At 54.0% G+C, this 13,745-nt stretch overlaps 1 protein-coding gene across 2 annotated transcripts in view; it reads right to left on the bottom strand.

Annotated features, from left to right (window-relative positions):
* The window catches only part of LOC135914147 (uncharacterized), a 95,000-nt gene that overhangs the window by 70,436 nt on the left and 10,819 nt on the right, over positions 1-13,745 (bottom strand). The window contains exon 1 of one of the 2 annotated variants that reach the window (XR_010568218.1): positions 2,586-9,387. The exons of the other annotated variant lie outside the window; for it this stretch is intronic. The gene's annotated coding sequence lies outside the window, so the exon portion shown is untranslated. Of the gene's footprint in view, positions 1-2,585; positions 9,388-13,745 lie in introns of those variants that run through there. 2 annotated transcript variants of the gene reach the window in all.

The raw sequence follows: 13,745 nt of genomic DNA, 5'->3' as shown, positions 1-13,745 counted from the left end.
CCGAGGAACGTCCGCAGCAGGTCCACCAAGTTGCTGGGGCACTGGCGCTCCCTGAAGTACTGTAACACGAGGGGGTGCCACACGCTATCAAACGCCCCCTGAAAATCCAGAGAGATTAGCGTGACTGGCATGCCCCGCGCTCTGTACTCGCCGATGTATTGGCAGAGAGATGTCAGCGCCTGAACTGCACTACGCCCGTGTATGAATCCAAATTGATTGGGATGCAAGTAATTCCCCGTGAGGAGAAAGTGGTAAAGGCGCCTGAACAGCAGGCGCTCCAGCACCTTCCCAAGGATAGACGTCACGAAAATGGGGCGGTAAGCCTGCGGCGTGTCCAGTGGTTTGCCAGGTTTCGCAATAAAGATGACCCTGCCCTTCCGCCACAGCTTGGGGAAGTGGCCCAGTGTTAGTGCGGCATTAAAGATGTTAAGGACAAAACGCCGGTGGAACGAGCAGAGGGCGACGACCACGTCAGTCGTTAAACCGTCCGGACCTGGGGCCGAGCCGTTGACAAGCTTGGCAAGCGTGGCAGCGAGCTCCCCGGCGGTAAAAGGGCGGTCCCGCAGACGTGACACGCTGGGCCGCGCGCTTTGCTCGCGTATCGCTGCATGCTCTGGCAGGTCCGTTCGAGCGTCGTCCTTGGCTATCAAGGAGTTTAAGAGCAGGGCAGCCGACTGCAGGACGCTTTCCGTCCGACCGCCGTCAGGTGTTATCAACGGCGGCAAATGCAGCTGCCCTTTCCCCTTACCAAAGGCCGCCCGGAACGGCGCCGAGAACAGCGACTTGCGGCTGCAATCGTCGCATCTCTCGCGTGCGTCCGACGCCTTCGCGTGTTCAATCCTGCGTCGGAACTTAGCCAGGGCCTCGCTGTATCGTAGGCGGTGGAGTGGCCGCAGTGCGTCGTCCCGACACCGTTGGAAACGACGCCGCAGGGCTCTCGTTCGGCTCTTCTCTATCTGCAGGTCCGGCGTCCACCAACTCTTGCCACGCTTGTGCGGGAGGACCGGCCTGAGATGTTTGCGGCGCACGTTCTCGATAACCGTATACATTTGGCTGAGCATCGCTTCAAGCGTCTGCGGCGAGCTGATGTTCGCTCCGCCGGCCCGCTCAAACCACTGGTGGTCGCGCAATTCGGCGACGAAATGCAGCCGGCCGCACTTTGTCAGGCGTCGCTCGCGCTCGCATCCGCTGTACAGCACGAGATCGATCGCGCGGTGCTCCGAGAATGTGACGTCAGACGACACGCTCCACTTGTAGCCACGACGGACGAGCGCGGGGGTCGCCAACGTCACATCAATCCAACTGTCCGTGTAAATGTTGCAGTAGGTGGGGGGGGGGGGGGGACGCCGCGTCGTTCAGGACGACCAACTCCCGTGCCGCCGCAAACTCGATCACGCGGGAACCGCGGTTGTCGTGGCCACGCGGGCCCCACATGGCGTGCTTCGCGTTGAGGTCGCCCATGACCAGGATCTCGTGCAGGTTATAGTTGTCCAAGCACGCCGAGAGTTCGTCCAGGGTCGGCTCGATGGAGCAGTGCGGCGGCGCGTACGCCGCGACGAGCAACCACTCGCGCTGTGCTGTAGTGCATCGTACCGCGACCACCCCCCGGGAAACGTACATCGGGAAAACGTCAAAGCGCGGGCGGCGAACAAGGACTGCGCTTAGCGGCTCCTCTTCCACTGCAAAATAAGCGAAGTCCGGCGGCAGTTGTGGCTTCGTTTTGCCGGTACAGGGCGGGTCGTTGATTGCCGCGATGGTGATGTCAAGGTCCTGCATCCGACGCGTCGCGGCCGCCAGCGCGCGCTTCGCGTGGTCCAGGTTAAGTTGCATCACCACGACCGTTTCCGGTGGTGACATGTTGACGCTCGAACGTGTGTGTCCGCGACGCCCGCCAGCCCGCCGCCGCGCCGCGCCGTTCGCTCCCCCCCACCCCGCGGCGCTCTCCTCACTGGGGCTCGCCATACTGGGTGCGCGCTCGGAGGCGGGCCACCCTCTCTACAAGAATCGAGAATTCCGGAAAACCGGTAGGGTGGCTCTTATCACTGCGGCCCGCCCTGCCGCATTCTGAGCAGCACACCGCAACGTCACCCATCTTTATCTTGCACGTGACTGCCAGATGATTGCCACCGCATTTCATACACTGCGCCTTTGCCGGGTCTGTCTGGTGCGGGCACGTCGTGCGCCCGTGGCCGTAAGTCGCGCAGTAGGTACACGTCGGGACGTGCAAGTCCTCGCGCGCGCGCACCGAATTCCAGCCGACCGACAGGCGCGGTCGCGACATGAGCTTTCGAAAGCTCGCCGAGTCCACCTCAGCCAAGTATGCGCGCGTGCCCGCCCTTTCGCGAAACGCGACACGGACCTTGCACTGCTCAAGATCTAAGTCGAGCCCCTTGTTCCGTTCGTTTAATAGCTTTAGAAACTCGTCGGGGCCGACATCAGGGTCGACCCCCGAGAACTTGACGTGAGGTTTTCTCCTTTCCGCGACACGCACGATGATGGCCGCGCGCGTGACTGCATTGTCGCTTATGGCCTGTTCGAGGTTCTTGAGCGATTGCCCATTATCGGTAAACACGGTCAGCCCGTACCTCGTTTGACGTAGGGTGACGTCCCGAATGTCCTTGGCCGTCGGGTCCACGTTGGTCTTGAGGAGCCGGAGCACGTCGCGAGCCGGCGTCTGGGTCGTCGCCACGGGTGTCAGGAACGCGACGTGCTTGTGCTGCGCGACGGGCCCCGCCACCTCGGCGCCCGCCGCCACAGCACCACCGGGTCCGGCGCGGGCCGCGTCGACAGCATGCGCCAGGCCCGCCCGCAACGCGGCCGCGTAGTCCATGCGGCCCGCGGGCGCGCCCGCCGGGCCGCCAGCGCCCGAGAGCGCGGCCGCCGCACCCGCAGACGCGGCGGGACCGCGACCAGCGGGCCCCGGGCCAGTCGTCATAGCCGCAGGAACGCCCACGTCCGGTGCACTGGACGTGGCAGCGCTTTTGACGCCTTAGTCCGGTCACGCACTCTTATAAAACGCCGTACAAAAGTCCTTTTTGGAACCCGCTCTCGCGTTTACCTCAGCCCCTTCAAGAGAGAGAGAGAAGAAACTTTATTAATGAATGGCCGGCAATTTCGTTGTGGTGGCCTCAGGTGGCGGCTCCAAGTCCTTGGACTCGGGCGGCATCTTTGGCTTCACGGACGGCCCAGAGTTGGTCTGTCAACTCTGAACTTTTGAGAGCCGCCTCCCAGCGGCTGCGGCGCCGATGGAGAAGGTCCCCGGCGGGACCCGCAGCTGGGGCGGCGTCGGGGAGAAGCGAGCTCGAGGCTTCCCGTACTGTGGTAACGGCCGCGATTACGGACGCGTCGCGAACGGCTGTGGTCCCATTACCGTGGTTGCCGGCACATTCCCATAGCATATGTCGCAGCGTTGCTCGCTGTCCGCAAGCTTTACAGGCATCTGTTGGATATAAACCTGGGTAGAAGTGATGTAGGACCGCGGGGCTAGGGTAGCTGTGCGTCTGGAGCAAGCGTAAAGTTACGGCCTCATTCCTGTTTAACTTGTCGTGTGGTGGCGGGAATGTGCGTCTTTGGAGTCTGTAGTGTTGGGTGAGATCTCTGAACGTGGTCAGGCGATCGCCCCACGCCCATTGTGATTCCTGTTGCTGTGTTTCTGTTGTAGTGTCCCGATCCGGCATATCCGATGCCCCGCTCTCGGGGGCGGAGGCGGCCACATAATCAGCGGCGGCTCGGCGTGTGAGTCCTCGAGCCGTGGCGTGGGCCGCCTCGTTGCCCGCGAGCGCGACATCGGTGTGTGCCGGGGTCCAGAGGAGGAAAACTGTAGAATTTTGGGGTTGCGAGGGCGATGACGAGCCGCCGTCGTCACAAATTTGGAGTATGCGGACCGCTTCCCGCGAGACGCGACCGCGCGCGAAGCCACGGATTGCCGCCTGCGAGTCGCTGATCACGATCGCAGCGCTAGGCACCGTGGCCAGTGCTATACGGCTATTGCGCCTTCTTCGGCCGCCTCCGTGTGTCCTGTGGTCACTGCAGCGCTCGCGAGGCACTTACCCGTGCGGTCTACAACCGCACCTTCAAACAAGAAAAATATCTAGGGCTGAGGTTTCCGCCTTGTTTGTTGCGCCGAGCTTGCGCTGGCGCTATTCAATTACCATGTGGCGGGTGTACCGCCCCTTTTCGAAGTCTGCTCCCTCATATAAAAGAAAATAAATGAATGGAGGGAAAAGCCCGTTCCTACTGATGCAATAACAGGCTTAAACCAATCAAAAATAAATAAAATGGGGCCAATAGCCCGAAGCGCAAATTTTTTATAGAAAAGCCAATTGGAAAAAGAAAGGTTGGGTACGGTAACAGCTAATATCCCAAGGCGAGGTCAGCGAGGGCACAGGGTCCTCGCGTAGAGCGTTCATTGATTTCTCATGTGAAAAGTTAATAATGATGATCCGCATGCGGAGTGCCCTTGTAGGGAAAGAGGTAAGATGACAGGGATGGTGAAAAAGCCGGCCATGTCCCTGGATCGGCCGGTTGGCTCCAAAACCGGTACGTGAAAAGCTGAAAATAGACTTGAGAGCACTGATTAGAAGTGGTGACAATGACTGCCCGGTCAACACTAAGCGTCGGGCAGCCACCGTCACCAAAACCCAAAGAGCGAGCTATAATGGCCCACTTAAGCCTCCATCCGAGATATGTAGACGTATGGCAGAGTAGAAGGAAGCAAAAGTATATGTAACACACGGAACAATTGTCAATGCGGCGTGCAGATGCCTGCTCCTGTGCCAAAGTAAATCCGCTGCTAAAGTGAGGAATGTGAGGAGGAGAACAAAGAACAGAATTGTTGGTAATGGAGAACGCTAAAATGAAGAAAAACGGACAAGAGGAATGGTATGAAGAGACGGAGGACGGAAAGAAATAAAGGAACGAATTAGCAAAACTACGTGAACAGAACGGTTGGCAAGGTTTGTAATCACCCGGCGCGCACCTAGGTCCGCACCGTGCTTGCATGAGTGCTGCACCCAAAACCGCAGCGGCGGCACGCCAGGAAACATAACTCGGGGCTTGGCGTATTAAAGGAGCCAATGGACATGGCCAGGTCACCGAGACCACCCGGATTCTGACCGCTGCATTTAGCCCGAGACAGAAGTGACCAATAGTATCTCGAAAGGGCTCATAGTGGCGCGAGTATCCACAGCACCCAGCTGGAGCCCGCGAAAGCGCCGTTAAATGTCCGCATAAGGCAGGGTATGCAGTAGGGTCTATAAATACAGAGGAGCAGATGTGCAAGCAGCAACATGCTGAGCACAATCTGGCAGCCATTATTGTGCTGGTAGCAGTCAATGCCAGAAAGCCAAACAGAGAACGCCGGGGTCCTATAGCACTGTAAACTGAAATAACTCCGAGGTGGGAGTATAATGCTTGTCCTATAGCGACCCCCCGGTTCGGAGTTTATTATGCTCCGTATGATGGGAGTAGAAATTTTACTCCGTGCGGGCGGAATTCTTGAATGGAATTATGGGAGTTTTTTCTCTCTTTTCTTTATTTATTGCTTTGCAATGGCGGAGCTCTTTCGAGGTGCAACGGGACTATAAAAAGAGGCATCGCGTGAGTTTGCGCGAACATCTTTACATACAGAGGCTGCTGGTCAAATTTGGAAATATGCACAAGGGACCGCGTCAAGTTCGACGAAACACGTGAATGAAAGCACATATATCATAACACACATAAACATTTCAGAAACGCCCAATGCAGAAATTTGAACTACATGGGGAACCAGCGCTGGAGTATTCGCGGCGCCTGCAGCGCCGCCCTGGCGGTCAGAACGTGCACAATGCAGCCTCCCCCGCGGACGAAAATTGCGTTGCGTGCCCTTAAAGTCGAAGGAAAACAAAAGGGCGCCGACGATACTGTTGCGTATACAAGTGCCACAACTAAGTCGGGATGAGGGAGGATGTATCCTTCTGCGTCTTTCTATCTAAACCCTACGAACAAGAACGGAGGCGGCGTTGGATCCAGGCAGTCAGGCGAGCGGAGTAAGCTCCCGTCTTGTCGCCCTGTCAAGCGGTATCGGGCTGGTTTCTAAATCAAATTTCGCGTGTATCCTTGGTTTATTAGATAGTGAAGACGGTCAGCCATGGCAGACAGTACCAATCAGCAGAATCTGCAGTCGGTATTTCGTCCGAAACAAAATGAGCAATAGCATGCACCATCCGGCATATGTACCATTTTTCCTTCGCAATGCCACCGCCAAGCCCCTTCCAACGCCACCGCACCAAGTGAACGATACGAGGAGGAGGAGGAAGAACTTTATTAAAAGCACCAGTCAATGAACGTCAGAAGAGAAATGCTTCTCCCCCTTCGCCCCTAGCCGTCGGCCGGAATGCCTTGAGACGCAGCAGCAGCAAGGGCTTGACCGATGATGTCCCGCTGGACGTTGTGGTCTGGGCTGCGGAGCAAAGCCTCCCAGGATTCTAGAGTTCTCGAGCTATCATGTTTAGCCGGACATGTCCACACCATGTGAACCAGATTTGCTGCCTCATCACAGAACCTGCACTTTGACCTGTACACTCCTGGATGCCACTTGCTGTAGAGTACGGGGTTTCGAAAAACCCCCGTCTGCAATTTCCTCCACATAACCTCATCTTTCTTACTGAGCGTTCTGTCCGCTCCCGGGTAGATTTGGCGATTTAGTCTGTAGTATGCTATGATTTCATGGTATGCGCGCATATCCTCTCTTCTGATTATAGTTTCGGTGGTTTGGGGGCTTCCGGGGGTCGACCGGTAAGTGAGACCTCGGGCGACCGAATGAGCCTCCTCGTTCCCTCTAAGTCCCTGGTGAGCTGGTGCCCAAACGAGCAGAACAAGCTGCCTGGGTCCTCCTTCCCTGTTTAATATACGGATGGCAGTCTCCGTCACCCTCCCTGATTCGTAATTTCTCACAGCGTCTTTGGAGTCGCTGATGACCACATTTACCCCCCTTTGGCTGAGGGCCAAGGCTATGGCTACTTCCTCAGCTTCAACCGTCTCGACGCCACTGACTGTGCAGCACGCCACCGGTGTTCCATCTTCTCTAACCGCCACGGCCGCGTGTGCCGCTTTGCTTGCATATTCCGCAGCGTCCGTATATAGGACGTCCTGTCGACAAGTGTATCTAGCTTGTAATGCCTCTGCCCTGTCTTTACGTCTGCCGTCGTGAAAGGCAGGGTTCATGTTTCTGGGTAGCGGAGGTATTTTTATCCTGTCCCTGATCTGTCTGGGTATGTCGCCTGAGCGCACTTGCTCATGTTTTGGCTCGTAGCCTAATTTCTCTAAAATTTTCCTACCTGTTTTAGATCCAAGTAGCCTTTGGTGCTGCGCGGTAACGGCAGCCTCAATCAGTTCCTCGAGAGTGTTCGACACACCCAGCTGCATAAGTTTGCCGGTGGGCGTGTTCGGGGGGAGTCCGAGCGCGACCTTGACACTTTTCCTAATAATGATTTCGAGCTTGTTCCGTTCTACAGAACTGAGCTTGAGGTAGGGTGCCACGTACACTATCCTACTGATTACAAAGGCTTGTGCTAGCCTCAGGAGATTCGCCTCCTTCATCCCAGCGTGCCTGTTCGCTATTCGCCTGATAAGAGGACACGTTTGATTTGAACTGGCTTCTAACCTAGCAAGCGTTTCATAATTTTTCCGGTTTGCCTGAATCCTCAGCCCGAGGACGCGGATACTGTCGACCGCGGGGATCTCGGCGCCGTTAACGTACAGGTGGATGCCCGCTTCGCGCCTTTGGTGAAGCCGCTGTTTTCCGGGGGGCATCAGGAACAGTACTTCCGACTTTTCGGCCGAACATTTAAGTCCTTTGGGTTTCAGGTATTCCTCGATAATGTCAATTGCATTTTGCAGGGAGCTTTCAATTTGCCCATCACTGCCCTTGTTTATCCATAGTGTTAAGTCATCCGCGTATATGGTAAAGTTTAGATTCTCAATTTCCCCCAACCGTTCGGGGAGTTTCAACATGGCAATGTTGAAGAGGGTAGGTGATAAGACCGAGCCCTGCGGCGTCCCCACGTTACCCAGGTCAATGCTCTTTATAGATTCTTCCCCTATCTTGAGAGTGGCTTTCCTGTTGGTAAGAAAGTCCTTGATGTAATCGTACACTCTCTTCCCGACATTGAGCGAGTTCAAATTCTCCAAGATGGACACGTGCTTCACGTTGTCGAATGCCTTTGCCACATCTAACCCCACGATCACTTTCGTGTCTCGCGTTTGCTTGTCTATAGTTTGGTCTTTGAGCTGCAGCATCACGTCGCATGCCGATAACTTTGGTCGAAAACCGATCATGGTGTCCGGATACAGACCATTGTCCTCCATGTACCTATTGAGCCGCGTCAGAACGACGTGCTCCATAAGCTTACCCACGCAGGAGGTGAGCGATATAGGCCTGAGGTTCTCGAAGCCCAGTTTTTTGCCCGGCTTGGGAATGAAAATGAGGTTGGGAATGAGAATGAAATGAGGTCCTGCATGTACGTTGCGAGGTTGGCGATTGAGCTGTCGTCTAAATTACGGAGCATTTTGTTGCTCACTCTGTCCGGCCCTGCCGCTGACTTAGTCCGTAGCCGATTAATCTCCGCCCTGACCTCAGCCAGTGTGATGGGGGCGTCTAATTCCGAATTCTCTCCCCCTCCGTAGTCCGGGAGGGGTTCAGGTCCGGCGGGATTGATGTACCTATTCCTAACTTCTTCTAAGAGTTCCTCCTTAGTGCCATCAAACTGATGTGCCATTCTTTCCAGCTGTTGTTTTGACGCTGACTTTGTGCTATCCGGATCTAAGAGGTGGCGAAGAAGTCGCCACGTCCCCGCGGTACTCATATTCCTCTCCATCTGATCGCATACGTTTCCCCAATTTTGCTTCGTGAGCGTGATGGCGTGCTCTTCAATGTCCTTATTTAAAGCCGCTATCTGTTTCCTGATATTTCGATCCCATCTCCTCTGTCGAAGTCGCTCCTCCAGCCTTTTCTTTTTCCTCCAGAGATTAACTAATCTCCTGTCTACCGCTTCGTTGTCCCCCTCCGTTTCCACCACTTCGGTGGCCTCTTTAACAGTGCGCACTACGCCATCGCTCCACTCTGCAATATTAGAGATGGGAGCCGGGTCTCCCCTGAGTGCCCTGAAAGAGTCCCAATTTACAGCTTCCACCCTCCTTTTTCGGGAGGTTGTCGGGCCTCCTTCTACCACCACTTCTATGATTTTGTGATCGCTGACTAAGTCTTCGTTTGTATTGCACCACGTGGCTTTAGTGCCGCTCCCCGTCAAGGTGAGATCCGGTGTCGTATCACACGCGACACTATTTCCCTTCCTCGTAGGCTGCATCGGGTCGGTTATTAAATCCAGATTATGAGTTTGTATGTCGTCCCACAATTGCCTACCTTTAATCGAAGTCCGCTTATATCCCCATGCCGTGTGGTGAGCGTTAAAGTCCCCCACGATCAACAGCGGGTTGTTCCTAATTTTACGTAGCGTCGTCGCGAAGAGATCCCCGAAGTCGCATTTTCTTTGTCTGGGAGAGCTGTACACATTTAATACAAACAAGCTACAATCTTTCTTTCTTCGCGGTATCAGTTCTACGAGGACGTGGTCGATTTGTGCATTCCCGGTGTCATGCTGCACCGCTGTGACGTTTCGCCTGATTAGGGCGGCCACCTGCGTGCTTTCACCTTCGCCTAGGTAGGATTTGTACCCCGACAATTTTGCCTTTTTACCGCATTCCTGTAGTGCTATTAGCTCCGGTCGATCCCCGTTCCTCAGGAATTCCTGTAGGACCGCACGCTTGCGCGTGAAGCCTCTACAGTTCCATTGCCAAACGGTGTTTTTACTGGATCTGTGAGCCATGGCTGCCAACTAGCTGATTTCCTAATACTTGCTGGGTGAGCTGTTCATATGCCCGGTCCCTCTTCGCAAATTCTGCCTTAAGTTCTTCAGTGAGTTTATTATCCCTCTGATGCAGTCGCTCTGTGAGATTGTTATCTCGCTGATGCAACTGCTGTGTCAAATTTTGGAACATCCCCAACATGCGTTCCTCGAAGGCCTTGCGCCATTCATCGTCCTGACCAGACTTGGTCTCAAATTTTTCCTCCAGTTTCGCTATTTTAATGTCTATCACTGTCTCTATGTCCCTATCTATCATGGGCTTCTCCATTTCCTTCGCCCTCTTTTTAGCAGGAGGCGGAGACGCTATCTGCTCCTCTGATCCTTCGATATTTGGCTTTTGCGACACCTGCGGTTGTTTAACATGTGCTGTATTAGGCTTAAGGGCTAGTTTAAGCTCCTCCAATTGCCTATTCATCGCGGCTTGCTGTTCTTTAAGCATGCGATTCTCTTCCTTAATCTGAAACATTTCCTCATCGCGTTTATCCTGGGAGGCCCTGCTTGCCCAACCCACCTTTCTGTTCGGAGACGTGGATCTCGCTGGAATGTTGACGACAGCGCTGCCGGAGGTCCCCGGATCCCGCGCCCAGCCTTCGGTTGCGTCTCCCCTTCCTGCCGCTGCGGCAGTCGCGGAAAGGAATCCGACCTCCCTCTCGACATGCTCCGCTGTCTTGACGGACTCCTGGATCTGCCTTGATTCTTTTCCCATCTGCTCCTTCCTACGTCGGTCTCCTTCGCCTTCCGCTCTTCCTCCTTCAAGCGCAGCTTGGCTTCCCATTGCCTCTTCTTTATCGTATAAGGGGTCCTGAAAGCTTCCTTGCATTTCCGGTCTGCCGTTAAATGACCTTTGCCGCACAACATACACTTGGGCTTACATGCGTGATCCTCAGGTGGAGACGTCATTCCGCATCCCCGACATTGAACGTGTTCGCTGACACATACGTCCGATCTGTGTCCTAGCTCACCACACTGGTAGCACACCTCGTAGCGTTTCTTGTAGAGCACACACTTCAGAGGTACGCCATAACAGTACATCCACCTCGGCACTGTCTCGTTCTTGAAGGTGACGATTGCCGAGCTGGAGTTGCCCATCTTCCTAACTCCAAGTATCGGCGGGTTCCTCGCGTTACCGAAGGCCTCAGTCAGTTCCTCTATTGTCAATGTCGGGTCGATGCCGTGCACCACACCCCGCCCGTTGTCTTCGTGCGGCGCGAGGTACGCCGTGACTTCGTAGTCCTTGTTTTCGATCCTGATAGACTTAATCTTGGTCACCTTCCAGACAGTGTCCATATCTGGGGTGCTGAAAATCAGGGTGCCTTGCTTGTCGTTAACAATAAGCACGTCCTTTTCTTGTCCCTTAACCCATGGGATTTGCGCTGCCATGCGCACCGCCGCACTCAGCCTGGTAGTCGGAACTTTTGCGAGCGCCAGCCCGTTCTTCGGCCGAAGGATGATCTTGTAGTCGTTCGGCGGTAATCGCGGGAGGTGCGACGCAATTGAACGCTCCGCGATCTTGTGCCCCAGCTGCTTATACGCGGCGTTCGCCGCTGCCGCCTTCTTGCCTTCCCCGAACGCGGTTCCGCGTTCCGTCCGCTCGCCGTTGTTTTGGCTTTCTCGCCGTTCGCCTCTCGCAAGGTCCTGCAGCTCCTTGACATGTTTTCCCACTTTCGTGATCCAATCCACTGTTCTCAGTTCTTCGGGGGTAATTTCTCTACCCTCTACGGTCACCTCCATGGTCCTCGTGCCTCCACAGCGGGGTTCCGAAGCGGATGCCGGGGGCTTCGGCTGCCGCCGAGCCGCCGCGTTTGTTCAACGCTAGCTTTACCTTTAGCTAGGTGGGAGACGCGGTCGTCATAAAAGTGGCCGTAAAACATCCAAAAGTCCACTTATAGTCATAAAATTGTAATCCAGGTGATCCTTGGGTCTTCCGATAGGCGATCACATCACTTATTTCTATGAATCGGCACTGTTTCCACCAGACAAGGCAACTTTTCACGGAGCCGACTTGAACCACGTCCGCACTCCCTGGCCCCCTGGCGGCTCTCCTGAACGATACGAAAGGTAAAAATTATCCATTCATTGTCAAGAATTATGTGGGAGGGAAGCTGCCTTGTAATTCGAGTTGTATGCGCATAGTGCCAGCGCACGCGCGACTAAGCCACCTATGTGTTTTAAAAATGCGCATGCGGATGAGGACTCGGCGCTGAGATGCATCCGGCAAATTTATGTAATTAGTACTAAATGTAGCCAGGATTGTTACGGATCAAGCAGCGGAGCACTCAAACCTTTGCTTGCGCGTGTCAGTGATGCGATAAAACTTTCTTCTCCATTGACTGCTGTGGCGAAGTAACATCAGAATTTTTTGTCTAGCCAGAGAAATATGGAATATCTTCAGGCCAACTAATACTTACGAAACCATAGCGCAGCACGACCGGAGCCATAACTGCTAGATTTGCGAGGCAGGCAGCCACGCAAGCATGGCATCGATACACGACGCAACCGTTAAAGAAACACACGTGCTCGCCGCGACGCACTGTGAAAAATATATAAAGCTTAAAAAGCTTCTTTCGTCACTTCTTCACTTGATGGCGCTAGCTTCTTTACAAAAACTCCACTTGAAGCGGCGCGAAAACGGAAACATACGAACTATAAGGCTGCGTATGTGTGTATGTCGTCTGGTTGTGTGGCTGGAATATGCCGCGTTTCGTCGCCAGGGCGGCGTGCAACGCACTCTTTTCGACGCGCCGCCTATCCAGCGCTGGTTCCCCATACCACGTATACGCGATACTCAAGAAGCAACGGTTCCAGTATATATAGCCACGATACTGTGTGCCTCGAAACCGCCTAGGGAGCAGCTGTGCTGTTTTCAGAATTATGACTCACATGCTCGTTCATACGAGATCTGCCTCTCTGAAATTGACAGAATACCTTAATTAACACAAAACTGTTAATTCAGATTAGTGAGAGAAAAAAGTTAATGGCGTAATTTTTCAAAATTATCATTCCATTTTGTGAGTGCTGAAGCGACTTAGCACACTGCCGGCGTTCGCGACCAAAAAATAGTGCGTTAGTTAGAGTAAGCAAGAAAAATGTAAGTGCGTGTGCTTCACAGCAAAATTAAATTTTTGCGATATAGTGGTAGTGTAGCAAGAAATTATTACGTGTCAGCATGACCCGCAGCAGCCGACGTAACACCGAAAAATGCGCAGTCATACGTTTTATACACCGCACCACTTGCTCTGCGTCCAAGCAATATCTCTCGGTTGTGAAAAGGAGCTACATCGCTGACCTGTCGAGTGAATCCTTAAACTCGGAGCCAGCAGGCATGCGTCTAAATCAGTCTCAAATAGAGCGTAATATTCATGCATTATCGGAAGCAACGACGTCACCATAACCTATATGCGCGATAACAATGCGATTCACATCGCTCAATAAAAAGCTTTATTTACAGTACGCATACTTATGTCCTACCGTTTTTCTTCGGGCGAGAATATCCGTTCACAGATACATGAAAACAGTTGCTTGTACTCCGGTCTTTCTCACTGGCAACACAGCACCGCAACGAACTTGTGGTAAGCCATTCATTTGCGACTAGCAGGAACATCGTCGCTCGAACAGTGGCTGCTGTTGCCATTGCTACGCGGTCCTTTCAAACATTACACCGGACGTTGTCAGCATGTACCCAAAAGGACATAAAAGTCGTATTTCACGTACTGAAGAACACAAGCCAAGGTCACGCAGCACGAAAACACAGAACCTGAGCCGACATCACGAGCCAGTGAGTAGCTTCGAGGTATACCTAAGTCTTTTTCCGAACTTGAAAACGTTGCTCTTGCATTCATCGTT

The sequence above is a fragment of the Dermacentor albipictus genome, unplaced genomic scaffold (genome assembly GCF_038994185.2).
Source record: "Dermacentor albipictus isolate Rhodes 1998 colony unplaced genomic scaffold, USDA_Dalb.pri_finalv2 scaffold_15, whole genome shotgun sequence".
NCBI classification, from domain to species: Eukaryota; Metazoa; Arthropoda; class Arachnida; order Ixodida; family Ixodidae; genus Dermacentor; species Dermacentor albipictus.
The sequence above is the reverse complement of the archived record's forward strand: the minus strand, read 5'-3'. Positions and strand labels throughout refer to the sequence as shown.